The sequence below is a fragment of the Muntiacus reevesi genome, chromosome 3 (assembly GCF_963930625.1).
Source record: "Muntiacus reevesi chromosome 3, mMunRee1.1, whole genome shotgun sequence".
NCBI classification, from domain to species: Eukaryota; Metazoa; Chordata; class Mammalia; order Artiodactyla; family Cervidae; genus Muntiacus; species Muntiacus reevesi.
Genome location: NC_089251.1, coordinates 213,550,924 through 213,574,395, shown reverse-complemented (window position 1 = coordinate 213,574,395; position 23,472 = coordinate 213,550,924). Strand labels below are relative to the sequence as shown.

General features: G+C 39.7%; 1 long non-coding RNA gene across 4 annotated transcripts in view; it reads left to right on the top strand.

Annotated features, from left to right (window-relative positions):
- The window catches only part of LOC136165286 (uncharacterized), a 195,954-nt gene extending 172,785 nt beyond the window's left edge, over window positions 1–23,169 (top strand). For 2 of the 4 annotated variants that reach the window (XR_010662487.1, XR_010662485.1), the window contains exons 7-8: window positions 3,418–3,527; window positions 5,960–6,414. This is a non-coding gene — a long non-coding RNA (uncharacterized lncRNA). Of the gene's footprint in view, window positions 1–3,417; window positions 3,528–5,959; window positions 6,415–9,909; window positions 10,503–19,055 lie in introns of those variants that run through there. The other 2 variants (XR_010662486.1, XR_010662488.1) reach the window with 2 other exon arrangements.
- Window positions 23,170–23,472: the final 303 nt, after the last annotated feature.

The window sequence follows — 23,472 nt, the reverse complement described above, 5'->3', positions numbered from 1 at the left end:
GTGAAATAATACAATATTTGTCTTTTTCCACTTGACATTTCACTTGGCATACTACCTTTCAGGTCCATCCATGTAGTTACAAATGGCAGAATTTTATTCTTTTTGATAGCTGAGTAGTATTTCATAGGGGGGTTTTGTGTGTGTGTGTGTGTGTGTATGTGTGTGTGCATGTGCACCATATCTTCCTTCTTGGCTATTGTCAATGAAACTGAAATGAACATAAGGATGCATATATCTTTACAAATTAGTGTTTTGTTATTTTTCAGATTTGTTTTCCAAACAGAAGTGAAATAGCTGAGTCATATGGTTTCTCTATCATTCTTAAAGTAGGCAGTAATGCTATGGAGCGTTCTACATGAATGACTGTGCTGTCTGTTTGTTCTTGTTGCTGTTTAGTGACAAAGTCGTGTCCAATTCTGCAACCCCATGGACTGTAGCCTGCCAGGCTTCTCTGTCCATGGGATTTCCCAGGCAAGAGTACTGGAGTGGGTTGTCATTTCCTTCTCCAGGGTAATCCTCCTGATCTGGGAATCAAACCCATGTCTCTGGCGCTGGCAGGTGGATTCTTCACCACTGAGCCTAGGGAAACCCTTTGTACCAGGATAGCTCTAGCCTATGTCTCCATATGAGTGCTCACTGTTGTTTAGTTGCTAAGCCATGTTCAACTCTTTGTGACCCCATGGACTGTAGCCTGCCAGGCTCCTCTGTCCATGGGATTTCCCAGGCAGGATACTGAAGTCGGTTGCCATTTCCTTCTCCAGGGAAACTTCTTGACCCAAGGATCGAACCCATGTCTCCTACATTGGCAGGTGGATTCTTTACCACTGAGCCAGTTACTTCTGAGTAATTTAGGACCAACTGATCTGTCTCCTGAGAAACCTGTATGTGGGTCAAGAAGCAACAGAACCTTACATAGAACAGCTTACTGGTACACAATTGGGAAAGGAGTAAGACAGCCTGTATATTGTCACCATGTTTATGTAACTTCTATGCAGAGTACATCTGCAAAATGTTGGGCTAGATGAATCACAAGCTGGAATTAAGGTTGCCAGGATGAATATCAGCAATCTCAGATTTGCAGATGATACCACTCTAATGGCAGAAATTGAAGAGGCACTAAAGAACCTCTTGATGATGGTGAAACAGGAGAATGAAAAAGCTGGCTTAAAACTCAACATTCAAAAAACAAAGATCATGGCATCTTGTCCCATCACTTCAAGGCAGATAGAGGAGGAGAAAGTGGAAGGAGTATTAGGTTTAATTTTCTTGGGATCCAAAATCACTGTGGATGCTGACTGCAGCCCTGAATTAGAAGACACTTGCTCCTTGGAAGGAAAGCTGTGACAAACTTAGCATAGGAAAAAGCAGAGACATCACTTTGCTGACAGAAGTCTGTATAGTCACAACTTTGGTTTTTCCAGTAGTCATGTACAGATGTGAGAGTTGGACCATAAAGAAGGCTGAGTGCCAAGTAATTTATGCTTTCAAATTGTGGTGCTGGAGAAGACTCTTGAGAGTCCCTTGGACTGCAAGATCAAACCAGTCGATCCTAAAGGAAATCAACCCTGAATATTCTTTGGAAGGACTGATGCTGAAGCCGAAGCTCCAATACTTTGGCCCCCTTATGCAAAGAGCCAACACATTGGACAAGACCCTGATGCTGGAAAAGATTAAGACAAAAGGAGAAGGGGGCAGGAGAGGATGAGATGGTTAGATAGCATCACCAACTCAATGGACATGAATTTGAGGAAACTTCGGAGATAGTGGAGGACGGAGGAGCCTTGTATGCTGTAGTCCATGGGGTTGGAAAGGGTCTGACATGACTTTGTGATTAAACAATAACACCAACAAAATTTAGAACTAATATGGTAGTTTTTTGTTTACTGTATACTTTTTGACATGTGAGGCACATTATATGCAACATCTCATTTATCCTTATGGCACCCTATATTCTTCATTGTTTAAATAAAGAAAATAAGGCTATGGTTACAAAGCCTCACATCACACATTGCCTCACATCACACAATGACAAAGTCAGAATTTAAACTCAAGTTTGTCTGACCCCCGTCCTTACTTCTAATAACTGTGCTATTTAACCTCATTTAATAAGTATGTATCAAGCACCTCAAATGTCAGATACTACTGTGGTATGCTAAAAAGTTTTGCTAAGGTTGGTCTATTCTTTCATAATCCTTATAATTTAATTAGAGACATAGGAAGATACAAATGAAGTACTCTAAAACTCAGTAAAACACAGTACTGTAAAACCCACAGGGAAGAATAAAGGATAAGACTACAGTGGTTAAAGAAAACATCATGGAGATCGTGATACTTGGTCTAAGGTTTGTATGGAGGACAGGTTACAGAGATGTGAATATGGAAGACCATTGCCAGATGGCACAGAATGAGCAATAATGAAAATAAATGAGCGAAATGTCCATTCACCTTCATGAAAGAAGGGTTTGTATTTGATTTCTGAATCTGAAGTACCCAAAGTACTAGTTAGGGAGTTTGGGATGGACATGTATACACTGCTGTATTTAAAATGGATAACCAACAAGGGCCTACTATATAGCACAGGGAACTCTGATCAATATTATGTGTCTGCCTGGATGGAAGGGGAGTTTAGGGGAGAGTGGATACATGTGTATAACGTATGGCTGGGTCCCTTTGCTGTCCATCTGAAAATTTCATGACTTTGCTAATCAGCTATACCCCAATACAAAATACAAAGCTTAAAAAAAAATTACGCAATGTGATGCATAATAATCAGGTTCCCAGTGAATGTTTATGGGTTGAAACATTGAGTAATTGTGCCTAAAGGAGAAGGGATTTGGGTTGAAGGGTGAAAAGAGAGAAGGTAACTGGAATTAGACTGTGAACAGCTCTGAAAGTCCTTCCTAGCACTGATAAGTGTGATTCTCTGCATTGTCAGTTTATAGCATAAGAATTGACTGGTTATGAAATACAGAACCCTTGACTGTTTTGGAGGAGGACATAATGAAACAGGCGCTGGAAAAAAATAGACTTGAGATAGGAGAGAGGAGGATGACAGGGAAACTAATTAGTAAGACTATTGCAAAAATCCAGTTATGAGGCAAAAAGAATATCCCCTAGCTTAACAACAAGAAAAAGCCAGGTAGACTAGAAGATCTTAACTTTTCTGATGCCATTAGAGTGCTGAGTTCACAGAGTAGCTCATTTGTCTAAAATCTAAGAAAATACAGGTGACTCCAGAAAGCTGAAAAGTTAGCATTGGCTTACCTGTGGCAAAGTGGGCAGAATTAGGGCTGCCACACAAGTGAATAAGAAGTGTGCAGGTAAAATTTTAAGTAATTAACTAAATAGACCCCTCAGAGCTGCAGACACAGTGAAATTGGTCCTCACATGTAGACTCTTCTCCATGACTCTGCACAGGACACTCTAGACAAAGATTGGAAGAAAGAGATCTGGACAAGACTCCCAGGAAAGGGTTGGATGCTGGCTGAGACCTTTGTCTCCTCAACAAAAGCTTGAGGCCACTGGGGGTAAGACCCCAAACCTTGTTGTCCTGGGGCCTGAGGGAAGGTCACCTGAAAAAAGGTAAAAGAAAAGCCTGTCCCTGGGGGAAGGACAGAAAGCTTTGCTGAGCCAAGGGCCTTAGAGATCCCCTTCTGCTGGAGGAGGGCAGGAAACACAGTCCTACAGAAGGATTGCCTAAGACACAGGGCAGGATTTAGCTGCTAGAGGTGAGAAACAGTATCAGTAAGCCCTACTGCCAAGACCCAGCGACACAGGACTTACCTAAGACTGAGGCTGGACCAGGGCAGCAGTGAACCTCCCAGCCCCTGCCTTCAGGTTAAAAACAGCCTCTGTCTACCATGCGGGAGTGTGGGGAGAGACACTCTTTGAGGCACACACACGGATGGCTGAAGCATAGAGTGGGAAGAGGAAGCTTCTCCAGCAATCCATCATTTTGTGTGCTGTTTGGAAGATTAACTGTAGGGAGCTGAGAATCCTGGCAGATCAGCTTAGCAGCTTTTGCCATAAACCAGGTGAAGAAGGATGGTGACTTGGCTAGTGTGACTTAACGGTTAACTGAGTGTAACGTGGTCTGGTTCTGATTGTGTTTCCAAGTTTGAGCTTGCAGGGAGGGTTTGCTGATATATTGGATATGGAATGTGAGAGGATAGTAGGAAGCAAGGATGACGGAGGCTTTGAACTGAGCTGCTGGAAGGAAATATTACCATTTACTAAGTTTGGAAGGACCACGGTGTGGGGAAAGGTGTGGGGGTAAATCAAGAGTTCCGGTTATTTACTGTAGATAGCTACTTGTAATTGTTTAGAAGCTTCATAATTATCTCCACATTGCCCTTCATATCTTGTGTATATGGGAGGCCAGTCCTCCATATTAGGTGGAGGAAAAAACTGCAAGCGCTTCCTTCTTAGGAAGGTGATCCTTCCACAGAGAATGGAACTCTCCTCTGGTCCTTTTATATCAGCTGCTCTTGCTTTCTTGATTTGCAAGATGAGGAGGTTTCTCTTCAGCCACACTCAGGATTGCCCCTTTCATGGGATAGAAAATGTAACCTGAGACTTCAGAGATGATACTTACCATTGTGTGGACTCCGCTGGTGGCTCAGCTGGTAAAGTGTCTGTCTACAATGCGGGAGACCTGGGTTCGGTCCCTGGGTCAGGAAGATTCCCTGGTGAAGGAACTGGCAACCCACTCCAGTACTCTTGTCTAGAAAATCCCATGGATGGAGGAGCTTGGTGCAGGCTACTGTCCATGGGGCTGCAAAGAGTCAGGCACGACTGAGCTGCTTCCCTTTCCTTTCCTTTCAAAGCTTGTAACTGGATTTGTAAATTTCGTGGCTCCTAATCTTCTTATGCCATCCTCCCTTCTCTTACAGACTCATAAGACTTCATCTTATAGACTCAGCAGTGCCTGCCGAGTCATATGCTAGCATGCCTTTTCAAGTAGAAGTTACAGACTTTAGGGAAGAAAGTGAAGAAATTGAGGATCCTGTGAAGTGGTTTCAGTATTTGGTCTCTCAAAACCATTTAAGATGCACACAAGGACAGTTGTGTTCCAAAATATAACAGATTTGTAAATATTGGTTTAAAATAGAAAGGACAGACTGCTCTTTGTCAAGCTAACTTTTCGTAGTGTTCTGACTAAACATAGAAAATGAAGTAGTGCTTAAATACCAGGGGGATGAGGTGATGGAGGAGTGGTAGAAAGACTTTTTTCAAAATAGGGAATGTTCACAAGCAAGAGCATGGAGACAACCTTCTAACCACTGGGATTGTAATCCTAAAGGATGAGAATCTCCATGTGAGGGTTTGCTGACAACCTCCATCAGTAACACCAAAAACATGTGTTAAATGTTCTTGGGCCCCATCCTATCTCCTGCTTCAGAATTTTGGTGGTGACTAGGGGACTTGGTATTTTAAAAAGTCCAAGTGATGACCCCAAATTTAAGTCTCTGCAGTGTGTCCTGCAGCTTTTGGGTTTCTCTTTTATGACTCCCCCAAATAGTCATATTTTGTTCTTGTTGTTTAGTTGCTCACTCATGTCTGACTCTTTGTGACTCCATGGACTGTAGCCCACCAGGCTTCTCTGTCCATGGGATTTTATGTTTGCCAGGCATTAAATGTTAACTGCATATCAAGTGCCTTGCAAACATTTTATCTGAAATTTCACCCTGAGAAGCGTGTACATTCACATTTTTCAGATAGGAATCAGACTCAGGTTAGATAGCTTGTTCAAGTTGACACAACTGGTGAGTAATAAAATCACCGTGTGTATGTGCTCAGTCATGTCCAACTCTGTGACCCCATGGACTGTACCCGCCAGGCTCCTCTGTCCATGGGATTGTCCAGGCAAGAATACTGAAGTGGGTTGACATTTCCTGATCCAGGGATCTTCCCAACCCAGGGATCAAACTCACGTCTCTTATGTCTCCTGCATTAACAGGTGGATTCTTCACAACTTGCGCCACCTGGGAAGCCCCAAAGTCACCATAGTACATGTAAAATCAGTTCAGTCACTCAGTCGTGTCCAACTCTTTGCCACCCCGGACTGCAGCACGCCAAGCTTCCCTGTCCGTCACCAACTCCTGGAGCCTACTCAAACTCATGTCCATCGCATCAGTGATGCCATCCAACTATCTCATTCTCTGTCGTCCCCTTCTCCACCTGCCTTCAGTCTTTCCCACCATCGGGGTCTTCCAGTGATTTGGTTCTTCATATCAGGTGGCCAAAGTATTGGAGTTTCAGCTTCAGTAACAGTCCTTCCAATGAATATTCAGGACTGACTTCCTTTAGGATGGACTGGTTGGATCTCCTTGCAGTCCAACCAGCATCCAAAAACTGGAATATATTTAGAACTGCATAAAATAATACTGAATGAGTTTAATCTTCTTTTAGTAATATCAGAGATACTTGAGTATCTTGTAGTACCTCAAGGTTATTATTGTAAACCTCAATTGTCATTAAATAGCACTGAACAAAGGAATTCTATTCATTTTAGTATTCTTCTTCTTTGGATAATTAATAACAGACAGTACCTAGAGTTGCATATGACAAAATTGAGTGTTATGTTCTTTTATAGATTCAGAGAATATTCAGTCTTTCCTCAAATTTAGGGAATTCCCTTGAAGCCCAGTGGTTAGGACTCCATGCTTTCACTGCTGAGATCGCGGGTTCAGTCCCTGGTCAGGGATCTAAGATCCTGCAAGTCCCATGGCACAGCCAAAAAAGGGAGGAAAAAAATCTTCCATCAAATCTAGTCATTCTATAAGCAAAGACACCTTATTTTCACAGGCTATACGCTAGCTCATGTTGGTGGTTTCCAAGTCTGGCTTTAAAGCAGAGTAACTCAAATAATTTATAGGTTTTAAATGGCTGAAAAATTCTTAAAAATACAGATTCCTGGATTTTACTGCGAAGGATTTTGATTTGGTGAGCCAGAGAATCACGGTTAAAAAGCTTCCAAGTGATTCTTATAGAAGCCATGGGTGGAGTACCTGGCTCATGGAGCAATTTGAAGATGATACTAGGAGTATATAGTCATTCAAAATACCTTCTATTTGTAAGTTCTAGAACTCTGAAAATTTTCTTTGAAATAGCTACTCATTTGAATGCTTCCCTTTGAAAACGTCTTTTTAAAGGTTTTACTCTTGTGAATACATGACACTAGGGCATAAGGTATTGGTGGCTTCTGGTGCTTTCTGCACAACGGGAGTGAGGATGCATAAAAGAGCTCGTGAGAAATTAAGGAAGTGGAGGACAGCAGGAGCATGGAAGGGTTCTGAAAATCTAATGAGGACTACCAGAAACCAAACTGGTCCATTTCATACATGTAATTCAGCTTAGTGTCGTCTCCACAGTATTTATGTTTCCAAGTTAATCCACATATTTCCAGGATCCTTGGAGGTTAACTCCTTTCTTAATGTTCTTGGGAAGGGGAAACATTGCTTCCTGTTATTACTCTAAAGTATTTCCACTGACTTGGAATTATGAGAGTTGGCATCCTGTATTGTGGTATCAATAACTCCTACTCATTACCTTTCAACTTCAAGGAGAATGTGATCTAGAGACTTTCAGAAAATAGAGGGGAAGAATAGAGAGGGAAATTATGTTCACTAGTGAATGTCATGAAATTAAAAGACGCTTACTCCTTGGAAGGAAAGTTATGACAACCTAGACAGCATATTAAAAAGCAGAGACATTACTTTATCAACAAAGGTCTAGTCAAGGCTATGGTTTTTCCAGTGGCCATGTATGGATGTGAGAGTTGGACTATAAAGAAAGCTGAGCACCGAATAATTGTTGCTTTTGAACTGTGGTGTTGGAGAAGACTCTTGAGAGTCCCTTGGATTGCAAGGAGATCCAACCAGTTCATCCTAAAGGAGATCAGTCCTGGGTGTTCATTGGAAGGACTGATGTTGAAGCTGAAACTCTAATACTTTGACCGCCTGATGTGAAGAGCTGATTCATTTGAAAAGACCCTGATGCTGGGCAAGATTGAAGACAGGAGAAGGGGACAACAGAGGATAAGATGGTTGGATGGCATCACTGACTCAATGGACATGGATTTGGGTGGGCTCCAGAAGTTGGTAATGGACAGGGAGGCCTTGCGTGCTGTGGTTCATGGGGTCTCAAAGAGTCAGACATGACTGAGTGACTGAACTAAGTGAATGTTTTCCTGTTGAGATCTGAAATGAAGAGGCACTCCAGACCACTGATAAGGATACCTTTTTAGAGGGAGGAGGGTCTTAAACTCCATAAGATTCCAAATCATTAGCATTTTTAGTGTACTGTAAGGTATCCTGAATATTTTTATCATGAATCTGATAGGTGTATTCTTTTCTTAATTCTTAATCAATGGCTCTATCACTCTTATTTTGGTTTTTGTAATATCATAGGAATAAAAATGTGCACATAGATGACATTAGTCAACAAACAAACCTTTTCCCCCAGCTTGATGGAAGTATGTTATCCTGATGAAAAATCATTTTATCAGTTTTTTTTTACCAAAGGATGGAAAGGAATACTGGTGATCTGCAGCTTGGGGACTGTTGCTAGTTTCCATTTACCCATACTACTTAGAGACAGGTGCTGTCTGCTTCTCAGATATCACATGATGAGCCAGCAGAACCCAGGTCTACCAATGGGGCCCCACAGCATCTGGATTCAGAAAGATTGACTTAGACAGAAAGAAACATTAGGGCAACAGGAGGACTATTCTGAAAGATATTTCAGAGCTCGTTTTTGAATATTTTGATGAAGAATGCTGCTCTTCCCTACTTCCTCAGTATTTAGATTCTCAAGTACAGGTGAGCATGGGTCACCTAGAATTGTCTACACATTCCAGACTCCATTATGATCAGGTGACTAAGTTCTGACCAGTGACATATGTCCTAAGTATCTTGTGAAACTTCTGAGAAGAGTCCTTGAAAGAAGAGAATTTAATTGCCTCTTTTTTTTTTCTCCTATCTTCTGGCTTGATTGGAGTGGTTGGTGTCCATTTTAGAATATGATTAGAAGTTGTATGTAGAAGAGAGCAAACAGTATGATAAAGGAATCTTTGGCCTTGGCAATTGTGTATTTACATACCAACTCAGCCCAGACTGCATACCTGGAAGAGACTGCAGTCTTATTTAGTTGAGGGAAATTTAGCATCATGGTAAAGAATAAAGGCTCAAAGACCAGTTTGGATTTGATTGAGTCTTGGGTCTGTTTCTCACTAGCTATGTGACTTTGAGCAGATTAATGAATTGTACCTCCCTAAATGACAACCCACTCCAGTACTCTTGCCTAGAAAATTCCATGGATGGAGGAGCCTGGTGGGCTACAGTCCATGGGATCACAAAGAGTCGGACACGACTGAGTGACTTCACTTCACTTCACTTCATCCTCATTTATCAAATGGGCTAGTGATAAACTTTACCCATGAGGTTGCTACTAGGAGTCAATGAGATAGTGTATATAAAATGGTTAGAAAGGTGTCTGGCACATGGATAGCACTTTATAAACAATAACTATTATTTTATTATTTGAGCCACAATTATTTTCACAGTTTTGAGATTACAGAATAAGCTGATACTAGTGAATGCAAATGCTAAGTATATATAAGTAATGCCTGGTACAAAGTAGGTGTTTAATTACATTTTCTAATGAATGAATGAGCTATTTCTATTTACTTTTAAGTTTACATACCATAATAACCTGAACAGTGACTTTAAGGACATTGCAGCTTTCATTAATCCGTGAATTATGAGCAAAACAATTAAAGAGGGTTATTAACCTTGTGTTCTGGTGACATCTAGATACAATAGTGCCCTGTTGGCATGGAGCCGCAGGACTCCAAAGCCGTTCACCACTCACTAGGTCAGCAGCGTCTCACATGGCCCCTGCTTTCAGTTCTCAGGCTCGTGCATCTGTCATGGCATCAGGCTGCTAACCTGTTATGGGCTCCTCTGCTACTGACATATATGGCGGGCTACCAGAAGCCTTTGACATATGCTGTTTAATGTTACCCAAACAGAGACCATGGTTGGGAAGAAAATCCACCACAAGCAAATGCGATATTAAAAGGAGTACTTACGGGATTATTCAATAATTGAGGGAAAATGTGCTTAGCATCCTGTATCTTGCCAAGCGTCCATCACTTTGGGTCAGTCAAACTTGAAGAAGTTCTATTTCGTTGGCTCTGCCTAAGTTTATGCTCCATATGTATGACATACTTTTACAAATAGTGTTGAAAGAGACATATGATCTTCATTCTATTATTTCCCCAAATAAAGAACATGCCAAACTTCAGGGAAGGCATGTGATATCTGCAATATTTATAGATTCTTATGAAAAGCTTCGCTATGATATAGAGCATACAGTTAGTTTCAAATTCCTCTTTTCTAACCAGTCCATGCATTTTCTTTAAAGTTAATATAAATTTAGACATTATGTGACCTAAAATTTGACTGCATCATGAAGATGTCTGTATACCTTTATTTTAAAGTACCTTATACCTTTATAGTAAATGTGTAAAATTAATAAAGAAATACATCTGACACAACAATAGTGTATCTGGTATCTTCTTTTCCTATACACACAGTTTAAAAAATTTCATTACTCATTGGCCCAATTTTGCATTTAAATATGAATTCATTTAATTTTACTTTGCAATCAGGTAAATTAGTGAGAAGGAATCTAAACAATATGCTTTAATTGCGTTTATAAATTATTCTCTCTGTCCTTCATGAGCATTCTTTCTTTTTTAGATATTGAAATGTAGTGTCTAAATATAAAGTGCAGTAACATCTGGTTCTAATTGCTGGTTTGAATAATATAGATAGACCTTCAACATTTCATGCTTTTGAAAGGATGCGTTTAGTAGGAGGTACTGAGTCAAAGGTTGTAAAAATTTTATACCACTAAAAATAGTTGAAATCTCAGATGCATTTAAAATGGAAATTACCACTTTCTGAGCAAATAGTTCCTCTCCATGTAAGGTGTGTATGTGCTAGAAATGGCTCATCAAAAGAAACTTTTTGCTTTTTTAAAATATCCCATATACCAGCATTCATATAACTACAGTACTTTTATTTTTCACAGATTCCTAGTCATATTCAAATCCTGAAGTAAACATTCAGTAGTCACTGAACTCACATGTTGTACAAGGTTTTATATTTATGGTTGTCTTTTAGACATGTTCTATCATAATAAGCTGGAGTGGAAGAGTTCAGTTGTCCTCATGGGTAACAGGCAAGTGGGTTATTGTACTGCTAGAAGTGTGTATGTCTGTGTGTGTGTGTGAGAGACAGAGATAGATAAATGTTTCTCACCAAAAAGTCCTGCGGAACACTCTTCAGTGTACGTTTAAGCCTTTCTTCCTTTCCTTGACCATGAAAATCCTTTCTTCAATACTTGTCAAACTCAAAATTCTTTTTTGAGTTCTGATTTTGTGGCTTTATTGCTGTAACACCCTTGGGAAAGAAATGTAAAAGCAAACAGATTTTCATCCGGTGGCAATCAATAAATAGCTGTTCTCTTAACGCTTAACTCAGTGGAATAATTGGGTGTCTTAGAACATTATGCAATTGTTCTATTTAGAATAAAATCTCATGTATATCTGAATTCAAGATCTCCTTACAAAGACAAGCATTGCTCCCTTTCTTGAATACCCGTGCCGCTGGGAAGGTCAGTGCTCTGAGTTCTCAGTAAAGGTTTCTCCATAATTTGTTGGGCACCTGAGACCATCTGAGCCATGAATATTCTGAGAACTTGAAAGTGACCACTTCTGAAATAATATTTTACAATTCATCTTGACAGATTCCTGTTTTTAAATTATCAGTTGAACTGGAATTTTTCACTGATAGTTATAGACCATTTGAAATAGACCAGCCTCTCTCTCCATGGCAGAGCACAGTGCTTAGTGGGTGGAGAACCCATGTTTAAGCACACAGGCTCTGGACCCAGGCTTCTTGGGCTCACACCCTGGTTTTACTGTTTATTAGGTGTGAATCCTCAAGCAATTTAACTAGCTTCTTTGGACCTTGGTTTTCTCATCTGGAAAATGAGGATAATAAGAGTACCTATTTCATAGGTTGTAGTGAAATTAAATTAAATTACATAAACTGCTTATTATTACTGAGGAAATTTGGGACTCTAAATGACTTTATTGAGAAGCTAGCATCAGAATAATCTCTCTATAGGCATAGTCTGTATGGGAAAGATTGAGGGCAGAGAGAGAAGGGGACAACAGAGGATAAGATGGTTGGATAGTATCACTGGCTCAATGGACATGAGTTTGTGTAAACTCCAGGAGATGGTGAAGGACAGGGAAGCCTGATGTCCTGCAGTCTGTGGGGTCTCAAAAAGTCGGACACAACTAAGCAACTGAACAACACAGCTTCATCAGGAAGGCAGGCGTGAAGGTGGAGGATTCAGGGAAGATTTTTGAGTCAACTCCAAACCAGTGACTCTTAGTGGGACTTTTTTGAAAATAGGCGAGAGGCAACTAATCATAGCTCAGACATTTGAGCCTCTGAACCTGAAAGAGTGTGGCGCTGCTCCAATGTCTAGAGGGAGAAACAGTTTTCTCTCACCACGACCTTGTAGGAACCATGTTTGCTGATAAGAGGTAAGCCCAGATTTTGTTTCCCTTAAGATTTCAGTGGACTCCGGACCCTGGGTTTGAAGAATACTCGGATTCTTCCCACCATATTCATCTTTCTTCTTAATTCAGTTTCTTCCTGAACCAGATACAATGATCTTGACTGGAAGAACTTCACAGTAGTCAGTGTTTAAATAGCAATCAAATTAGTACCTTATGTACTGTGAAAATACCCCCAAAATATGACTGTTAAAAATACTACTCCTGATAATCTCAGCTGTGGTTAGCTTAAAAAAAATTGGTTGAGCATATAACTGAAATGGACTGACTTATCACACTTTGTTAATTTTGATCAATGGCAATTTTGAGGGATTAACATGTCTATTAAAGTTTTGCCCAGTAATTCATATTAACATCATCCTTCTGGAAAAGTTCATTTAAAAGGAAGGCTTAGTCTTGGTAATGATTTGCAGTTCATGCCACTGCCTTGCTCAGGCCCTAATTATTTCTTAACTAAATTTGGAATAAACAGCTTCTGTCTTGGGGGTTCTTCATCCAAACTTCCAATCGAATCCTTTATCACTGCCAAAGTTAGTATTTTTAAAATAAAGCTCAAATCTGTTCCCATGACTCATTCACTTAAAACTCTTCAATAATTCTCCCATAATCTCAGAAGAAAACCCAAATCTTTTTTATTTATTTAATTTTTTTTTTAACACCAAAACCATTTTGTATTGGGGTATAGCCAATTAACAATGTTGTGATAATTCCAGGTGAACAGTGAAGGGACTCAGCCATACATACACATGTATTCCTTCTCCCCGTAACCCTCCTCCCATCCAGGCTGGCACATAACACTGAGCAGGTGTACTATACGATAGGTCTTTGTTGTTATCCATTTTAAATATAGCAGTGTGTACATGACCTTCCCAAAGTCCCTAACTGTCCCTTCCCTCTGACAGCCATGAGTTTGTTTTCTAAGTCTGTGAGTCTCTTTCTGTTTTGTAAGTTCATTTGTATCATTTCTTTTTAGATTTCATGTGTAAGGGATGTCATATGATGTTTCTCCTTCTCTGACTGACTGACTTCACTCAGTATGACACTCTCTAGGTTCATCCATGTTGCTGCAAATGGCCTTATGTCATTATTTTTAATGGAAAGCCCAAAGCTTTATCTTCTGCATTTAGTCCTTTATAATCAGATCTTGCTTCTCTACATAGTTTCATTTCCTACTACATACACCTTGGCAAAGAACTAGGTTCAGCTAACACTTAACTCTTTGCTATATCCTAAGCTCTTTCTCATTTCTGTCTGATTGACATGCTGTCTTTCTATGTGGAATGCCTCTCCTTATGTTGTTTATTTGGTAATCTACTCATCCATCTTGCTGTCTCCATGAGGCTGTCATAAGCATCTGTGATCTAGGTGAGATGACTTTTTATTTTGGGTTTCCAAAACAACCTTTCCATTCCTCAACTATAGCTCTTACCATCTTGTGCAAAACTGTCCATTTACTCTTTGCTCCCTTCCTCATACACACCAATAAACTGTGACCCAATCTCCTGAGAACTGAAATCAAGACTGTTAATGTCTTATTCCAAAGCAAGGCATAATAACTAGCAAGTAACTGGTACTAAATAAATGTGTTTGAATGAAATTGCTTTATTTAAATCATGTTTTCTGATCCTTGAGTTTCAACCATCAAGAAATATGATGCAGTGTGGTAACTTTTATCTTGTCACTGGAAGAAGACTATTTTAGTTTCATCATAATTCTAAAGAAAGAATTGTGAGGGTGGAAAAAGTGGCTCAACTTTGGAAGTTCTCAATATCTCAGCAGAAAATGTTGCTCCCTATCCAACTTAGCACAGAGGTTTTGCCGTTAAAGATAGTTAGGTGATCTGCTCAGAGACATTGTGTCTTGGCCGATGAAGGGGACATGACCACTTGAGTAGGACTAGGTGAAAGCTTAGATAAGCTTAAGCACTATCTGTCCACTTGACAGATATCTGTCGAATGCCATATGACATTTGTTTATGCCTGTTTTCCTAAATATGTTCTGTCAGATCCTAGTCCTGACATATACTTCAAAAAAGGATTCTATGATCGTGTCATGCTTGACAAATATCAGAAACTCTGTCTCCCTCTTACAGGCTCTGCATGCACATAAGCATCTTAAAGAATCTGAAAAGTCATACAATGCAAAAATGCACTTAATTTCTAGACTTACATGACCACAGGACTCTTATATTTCATATCATTCTTTACCATTTTGTGTAAAGGCTGTCCTATGAAACACATATTAGGAAACACTATTAGGTACCAAAGACACTGAAGTGTAGAGGCCATGGGCTTAACGTCTATGATTATTCTAATTTCTCCAGTTCTTAACCCTATACCCCTTGCTTCCATATTTTTGTCAACTCTTCTAAATATAGCTACATAGAATTGCAGAGAAGAGAGGTATTGTTTTGTCTACCTTTGTGTTAGAAATGAGAAAACAGAGTTCCAGACACCTTCATTGGCTTGCTTGATGCTAATAAACCTGGTACATGAAGGAACCTGGTTGCCTGACTACCAGTCTCACCATGTTCCACTGTAGCAGAAGATTGAGGCCTTCCCTTCCCTTGCCCAGTGAACTGCCTCAGCATTTAATGTATTTTATTTAATGTACTTAATGTTATATCCTTAACTTTTACAATATTAACTTGGGTATGAGCAGTGTTTGCTTTGTCTGCATGTTTGTTTCTTAAACGTGATATTTTTATTCCCCAATCAGGTTTTAGTTTCTCCAAAGAAGTAAGCTTCAATTCTTAACCTGATGAAAACAGCTAAAAAATTTCCTAAAAAGCAACCGCTATCAATTTACATGAGAAAACAGAGAAAATCATTAGCAAATAGAAAAACAGCATAAGAATAAGCAATATATATATGAAAACTATTTAATCTCATTAATAATCAAAGAAAGGCAAAATATAACCAAATGAGATAGTATTTTGTCATAAACTATGTCAAAAAAATTTTTAATTTTTTTCAAGAGTGTCAAGATTGAGGTGAAATAGGCATTTCATATTTATCCTAGGAATTATGCAGCTTGGAAGATGTTTTTGTATGGGAATTTGGAACCTGTCTGAAACATTAAAAGCCTGCCTGATATGTTTTTGAACCATTCCGTTGTTGCCTGAAAGTTATATTTGATTATTTATGCAATGTGATATGGACAAATAGTATTATAAAAGTATTCATCAAGGTTGTTAATGGAATTAAAATTTAGCTATTTTTAATTGGAAAATAGCTTAAAAGCAAAAAGAAGCATACTTTGACCTCAGGGTAAAATAAATTGTTTCATGGCCAATGTAATGATTCATGACCATTAAAATTATATCCATAAGATTATTTACTTATATGGAAAGATGTTAATAACACATTGTTGACTGACCAAAAGGTAGGTTAAAATGTATGTACCCTATGGCTCCAACTTTTGTATGGTATATATATGTTTGTTATGGATAAAAATCTCATCTGTATTCCCAGCCTAGACCTGTACTTAGCTTATTCGTTGTTTAGTCGCTCGGTTGTGTCCGACTCTTTGCGACCCCATGGACTTAACTTATAGGCAATATTTAAATAACACTGAATGAATAAATTGAAACAAATCTGGAAGTACATGTGGCGGAATGATAACACTGTTTGATTGGTGGCGTGGCAGTTCATGTTTTTCTTTTTTTTGTTTATATTTCTTTTATACAGTAAACCCACATAAACTTTGTAATAAGAAATTTCTTTTAAATAATAAAAACACAGCTGCTTAGTTAATGTCATTTCCCCACAAAGCAATAATCACCATTTAACCCACTTTGTCAGAGATGCTTCTAATGTTTAAATGAAGATGCTCAGATCTCATTCCTTGTTTCCTCAGGGCTACTTGGAATTCTACTCATACCGTGCCCCCACCTACACCCAGGCCTGTATTATTGACTGTCATTTTTAAGTGGCTCAGACGCTATGATCAGAATTTCCTGAATGCCTGAAGAATAACTGCCCACCCACAAACCCCATCGTGTGTTTTCTGCTTGGCAGGGCTCCCTTGTCACGTACTGTATTTTTCAGGAACATGTTCTATAGAGAAAAATGGCCCCCAAGGAGCAACTGAAGCATGTGTGTAGGCACTTAGAATTGACATACTGTGGAATGATTGGAAATTTATTTGGATAAATAGCCTGTAATATAGTCAGGGACTTCCCATAATTCTGAAGTCAATGAGGCCCTTGGTAGTTTTATTTCCCTCACTTCCGAGACAATGGGATTCGCAGAGACTATGGATTTGTTCATTAAATGCTGAGCATAAGAACTTGTCGTCTCCATCTTCTTGTGGGACCGCTGAGCATGGTTCCTCCTGGTAAATAATATGAACACAAAATAAATATTGCAAGCATCTGTGTCCCAGTCTTCTCTATGAGCAACTGCAAGTTCAGCTGCTGCTGTATTCAAGTAAGCTTTAGCTCAGAAAGTGGTAACATGCTTAGGCTGCAGTATTTCACTGTGGGATGCTGTAATGTCAGAAGCCCTTGCCAACACATTCCAAAACTCCTCTGCTGTGTGCTCCAGAAAAAAAGGCACAAAATTCCTTTCAGTGTATGAACGCTGGACCTAGAGATTTTTTAACTTTTTACTTTATATTGGTGTATATATGAGTAACAATGTTGTGATAGTTTCAGGTGGACAACAAAGCAATCAGGCATACATATACATATACATATATCCATTCTCCTCAAACTCCCCTCCCATCCAGGCTGCCACATAGCATTGAGCAGAGTTCCTGGTGCTATAGGGAGGTCTTTGTTGCTTAACTGTTCTAAATATAGCAGTGTGTACAAGTCCATCCCAAACTCCCTAACTATCCCTTTCCTCCAACCTTCCCCTCTGGGGAAGAAGTTCGTTCTCTAGGTCTGTGAGTCTGTTTCTGTTTTGTCAATAAGTTAATTTGTATCATTTCTTTTTAGATTATGTATATAAGTGATATCATGTGATACTTTTCTTTCTCTGATTTATTTCATTCAGTATGATAATCTCTGTGGACCTAGAGAATTTTGGTTTTAGTAATTGGTAACAGTTTTTATCTTGAGTAAGTACCTTAACTACTTTGAGCCTCATTTTTCCATCTGTAAAAAGGGAACCTATCAATAGTCATCCATAGGGTTATTGTAAGGAATAAACGATCGTGTTCAAAACGTGCTTAAAGGTAGCTCGTAAAAGGAACCTTAAAAACAAAGTGATTAGCATGTCTGATATGCTCAAAATGTGAATTCCTCTTATTATCACAATCATCATGATGATGATGATGATGATCACTTCAGAGAAGGGGATCTTGGCTGTGTTTCAGCTGACATTTCCAACCTGGGTTAAATGATCTAGGAAAGAAGAAACTTAAAGAAAGACAAATCAAGGTAGAAGGAGAAAGTGAGGGGAGAGATGTGGAGAGAAAAGGACAGAAACAGAGAGATGTTGAGGCCACTAAAGTTGTCTCAGGTCCTTGGGTAGCCAACACTGGCCTTAAGTAAGGTAAAGGGCAGGATTTGGATGGAGGATTTTAACCAGCTGAACATTAGCCAGGTGTCTAGAGCAAGATATCCTAAGGTAAATGGGATCCATTTCTACAGTGATGCATACATACCACTTCACCTGTGCAAGATAATAATATTTAATCATGTAGCCACTAAATCTAAATAGTTCTACTTTCTACTCTATCATCTTCTTCACTGGTGGTGGGTCATGGTGATATTGATGATGGTGGTGGTGATGGAAGTAGTGGTGGTCAGTTACTGAAATTGTACTATGAGCTACATGCCACATTTTACAGGTGAAGACATTAAACGCCAGATTGTAGAATCAGAAATCAGAGTCTCTAGAGATACCACACAATGGATGTACAAGTGCCTATATGCTTTCAGTTCTGGGATTTTTCTGCAATATCACTCTGTCTCCCTTCCAGATTTAAAGAAAAAGTTGGTTTTATGGTCCTCAGGATTTAGCAGGTTATTCTGCTGTCAGTGCCTGGGAGTAGGGGAGTGGGGAGATGAGGATTGGATTACACTGATCTTAGAAAGCACACAGGTTTCCTGCCAGATACTTTTCACTTAGCCAGGATACAAATGCCTGGTTTGCCTGCTAATTCAGTTTCCAAATACCCGGAATTCAGTGGAAATCCTTACAGTGAAGACGCTTCCCATTGTTTCTACTGGGTCACTTCTCTAGAGATGCATTTAACCAAACCAAATTTGTCTAAAATGAATATAATTAAAAGTCAGTGTGCCCAAGAGCATTTTTGGTTATACTAATTTTTAGTGAATAATATTAATCATTTTCAGCACATTTCCTATACAATATAAGGTATGGAACCTCTTTTATATGTTCTTGCATTTTTAAAGTACTTTTCTGTTTTTATTATTCATCAGGGTCCCAAGCTTCAGCCCAGCTTATACACATTTCTGGGATTCAGATGACTGGACATCTCTTGCAAATAGGTTGAGAAGTACAAATCATGTTATTTGCTTAAATCTTGAAGATGTTTCCTGGGGAAAAGCTTATCCTGGAAAAAAAAAAAAGAAAAATAGCATGATTTGGGAAAAAAAAATCACTAGAAATTGGTGGAAAGGACTGGTTGTTTTTCTACTTTGAAACATAAATTATAAATCATTGCTTATTTAGTTATTGCTAGATACAAAGAAGTATTTATTGAGTAATTATGTGCTAAGGAGGAGCGGCTGCACTTTACTGGAGCAACTATGAAGAGAGACCCCACATCCAAGGTGAGAGAAGCCCAAGTAACATGGTAGGCACTGAGAGACGGCATCAGAGGACAGACAGACTGAAACTACTATCGCAGACAACTAGCCAATATGATCACAGGACCACGGCCTTGTCTAACTCAGTGAAACTAAGCCATGCCCTGTGGGGCCACCCAAGACGGATGGCTCATGGTGGAGAGGTCTGACAGAATGTGGTCCACTGGAGAAGGGAATGGCAAACCACTTCAGTATTCTTGCCTTGAGAGCCCCATGAACGGTATGAAAAGGCAATAAGATAGGACACTGAAAGATGAACTCCCCAGGTCGCTAGGTGCCCAATAAGCTACTAGAGATCAGTGGAGAAATAACTCCAGAAAGAATGAAGGGATAAAGGCAAAACATAAAAAAGCAACACCCAGTTATGAATGGGACTGGTGATGGAAGCAGGGCTTGATGCTGTAAAAAGCAATATTGCATAGGAACCTGGAATGTTAGGTCCATGAATCAAGGCAAATTGGAAGTGGTCAAACAGGAGATGACAAGAGTGAACATCGACATTCTAGGAATCAGTGAACTAAGATGGACTGGAATGAGTGAATTTAACTCAGATGACCATTATATCTACTATTGTGGGCAGTAATCCCTTCAAAGAAATGGAGTAGCCATCATAGTCAACAAAAGGGTCTGAAATGCAGTACTTGGATGCAATCTCAAAAGTGACAAAATGATCTCTGTTCATTTCCAAGGCAAACCATTCAATATCATGGTAATCCAAGTCTATGCCCCAGCCAGTAATGCTGAAGAAGCTGAAGTTGAATGGTTCTATGAAGACCTACAAGACCTTCTAGAACTAACACCCCAAAAAGATGTCCTTTTCATTATAGGGGACTGGAATGCAAAAGTAGGAAGTCAAGAAACACCTGGTGTAACAGGCAAATTTGGCCTTGGAGTACAGAATGAAGCAGGGCAAAGGCTAATAGAGTTCTGCCAAGAGAACGCACTGGTCATAGCAAACACCCTCTTCTGGCAACACAAGAGAAGACCGTACACATGGGCATCACCAGATGGTAGACACTGAAATCAGATTGATTATATTCTTTGCAGCCAAAGATGGAGAAGCTCTATATAGTCAGCAAAAATAAGACCAGGAGCTGACTGTGGCTCAAATCTTGAACTCCTTATTGCCAAATTCAGACTGAAATTGAAGAAAGTGGAGAAAACCACTGGACCATTCAGGTATAATCTAAATCAAATCCCTTATGACTATACACTGGAAGTGAGAAAGAGATTCAAGGGACTAGATCTGATAGATAGAGAGCATGATGAACTATGGATGTAGGTTCGTGACATTGTACGGGAGACAGGAATCAAGACCATCCCCAAGGAAAAAAAAAATGCAAAAAAGCAAAATGGCTGTCGGAGGAGGCCTTACAAATAGCTGTGAAAAGAAGAGAAGCCAAAAGCAAAGGAGAGAAAGAAAGATATACCCATTTGAATGCAGAGTTCCAAAGAATAGCAAGAAGAGATAAGAAAGCCTTCCTCAGCGATCAATGCAAAGAAATAGAGGAAAACAATAGAATGGGAAAGACTAGAGATCTCTTCAAGAAAATTGGAGATACCAAGGGAACATTTCGTGCAGAGATAGGCACAATAAGAAATTGTAGGGACCTAACAAAAGCAGAAGATACTAAGAAGAGGTGGCAAGAATACACAGAAGAATTGTACAAAAAAGATCTCCATGACCCAGATAATCATGATGGTGTGGTCACTCACCTAGAGCCAGACATTCTGGAATGTGAAGTCAAGTGGGCATTAGGAAGCATCACTATGAAAAAAGGTAGTGGAGGTGATGGAGTTCCAGTTGAGCTATTTCAAATCCTGAAAAATGATGCTGTGAAAGTGCTGCACTCAATATGCCAGCAAATTTGGAAAACTCAGCAGTGGCCACAGGACTGGAAAAGGTCCGTTTTCATTCCAATCCCAAAGAAAGGCATGCCAAAGAATGCTCTAACTACCTCACAGTTGCACTCATCTCACACGCTAGTAAAGTAATGCTTAAAATTCTCCAAGCCAGGCCTCAGCAATACATGAACCGTGAACTTCCAGATGTTCAAGCTGGTTTTAGAAAAGGCAGAGGAACCAGAGATCAAATTGCCAACATCCACTGGATTATCAAAAAAGCAAGAGAGTTCCAGAAAAACATCTATTTCTGCTTTATTGACTATGCCAAAGCCTTTGACTGTGTGGATCACAATAAACTGTGGAAAATTCTTAAAGAGATGGGAATGCCAGACCATCTGACCTACCTCTTGAGAAACCTGTATGCAGGTTAGGAAGCAACAGGTAGAACTGGACATGGGGGGAAAAAAAAAAAAGAACTGTACATGGAACAACACATTGGTTCCAAATAGGAAAAGGAGTACGTCAAGGCTGTATATTGTCACCCTGCTTATTTAACTTATATGCAGAGTACATCATGAGAAATGCTGGGCTGGAGGAAGCACAAGCTGGAATCAAGATTACTGGGAGAAATACCAATAACCTCAGATATGCAGATGACACCACCCTTATGGCAGAAAGTGAAGAAGAACTAAAGAGCCTCTTGAGGAAAGTGAAAGAGGAGAGTGAAAAAGTTGGCTTAAAGCTCAACATTCAGAAAACTAAGATCATGGCATCCAGTCCCATCACTTCATGGCAAATAGATGGGGAAACAGCAGAAACAGTGGCTGACTTTATTTTTCTGGGCTCCAAAATCACTGCAGATGGTGATTGCAGCCATGAAATTAAAAGACACTTACTCCTTGGAAGGAAAGTTATGACCAACCTAGACAGCATATTACAAAGCAGAGACAGTACTTTGCCAAAAAAGTTTCATCTGCTCAAGCCTATGGTTTTTCCAGTAGTCACATATGGATGTGAGAGTTAGACTATAAAGAAAGCTGAGCACCAAAGAATTGTTGCTTTTGAACTGTGGTGTTGGAGAAGACTCTTGAGAGTCCCTTGGACTGCAAGGAGATCCCACCAGTCCATCCTAAAGGAGATCAGTCCTGGTTGTTCATTGGAAGGACTGATGTTGAAGCTGAAACTCCAATACTTTGGCCACCTGATGCGAAGAGCTGACTCATTTGAAAAGACCCTGATGCTGGGAGGGATTGAGGGCAGGAGGAGAAAGGGATGACAGAGGATGAGATGGCTGGATGGCATCACCGACTCAATGGACATGGGTTTGAGTGGACTCCGGGAGTTGGTGATGGACAGGGAGGCCTGGCATGCTGCAGTCCATGGGGTTGCAAAGAGTTGGACACAACTGAGTGACTGAATTGAACTGACCTGATATAATCAGTGCTGTAAGTGGTTATGTGTAAAATGTGATAGCTACTCCATTTGTTTTTTGTTTTTGTATACCTGGAATACAGAATCATGCCTGATTTATGTACATGATCAATAACTAGCTGATGGATAAGTAAGTGAAAAAAATAAATGAATCATACTCTGGATGTGGAGGTGACACAAAGGAAAGCAGCAGCAATCTTTATAGAGAACAGGGAATATAATTTGTACTGAATTACACAATGTGGTGGACAGAGTTAATACTTGAGTTCCATTCTTATTCTGTCTTTGGTGACCTCGCATGTTACTAAAATATATGATGTGTAACAGATTTCTAATATATTTGCAAGTTGTAACATATTTTGATTTGATAAAAATGAGTTCTGAAATATCCAAGATTTCTCAAGTAGAAGGAGAAAGTGGAGATTGGAATGATAGGGGAAGTGGTCAGTGAAGAGATAGTATTCGACTTGGGTAGGATTTTGATTAGGTGGGAAAGTAAGAAACTAGTGGGTTTCCTTCTGTGTGTGCGTGTGGAGTTACTTCAGTCTTGTCTGACTCTTTGGCTCCTCTGTCCATGGGATTCTCCAGCAAGAACACTGAAGTGGGTTCCCATTCCTTTCTCCCAGGGATCATTCTGAACCAGGGATCAAACCTATGCCTCCTGTGTCTCCTGCCTTGCAAGCAGATTCTTTACCTCTGAGCCACTGGGGAAGCCCTTCCTTCTGTGTAGCAGACGCTTATACAAATATCA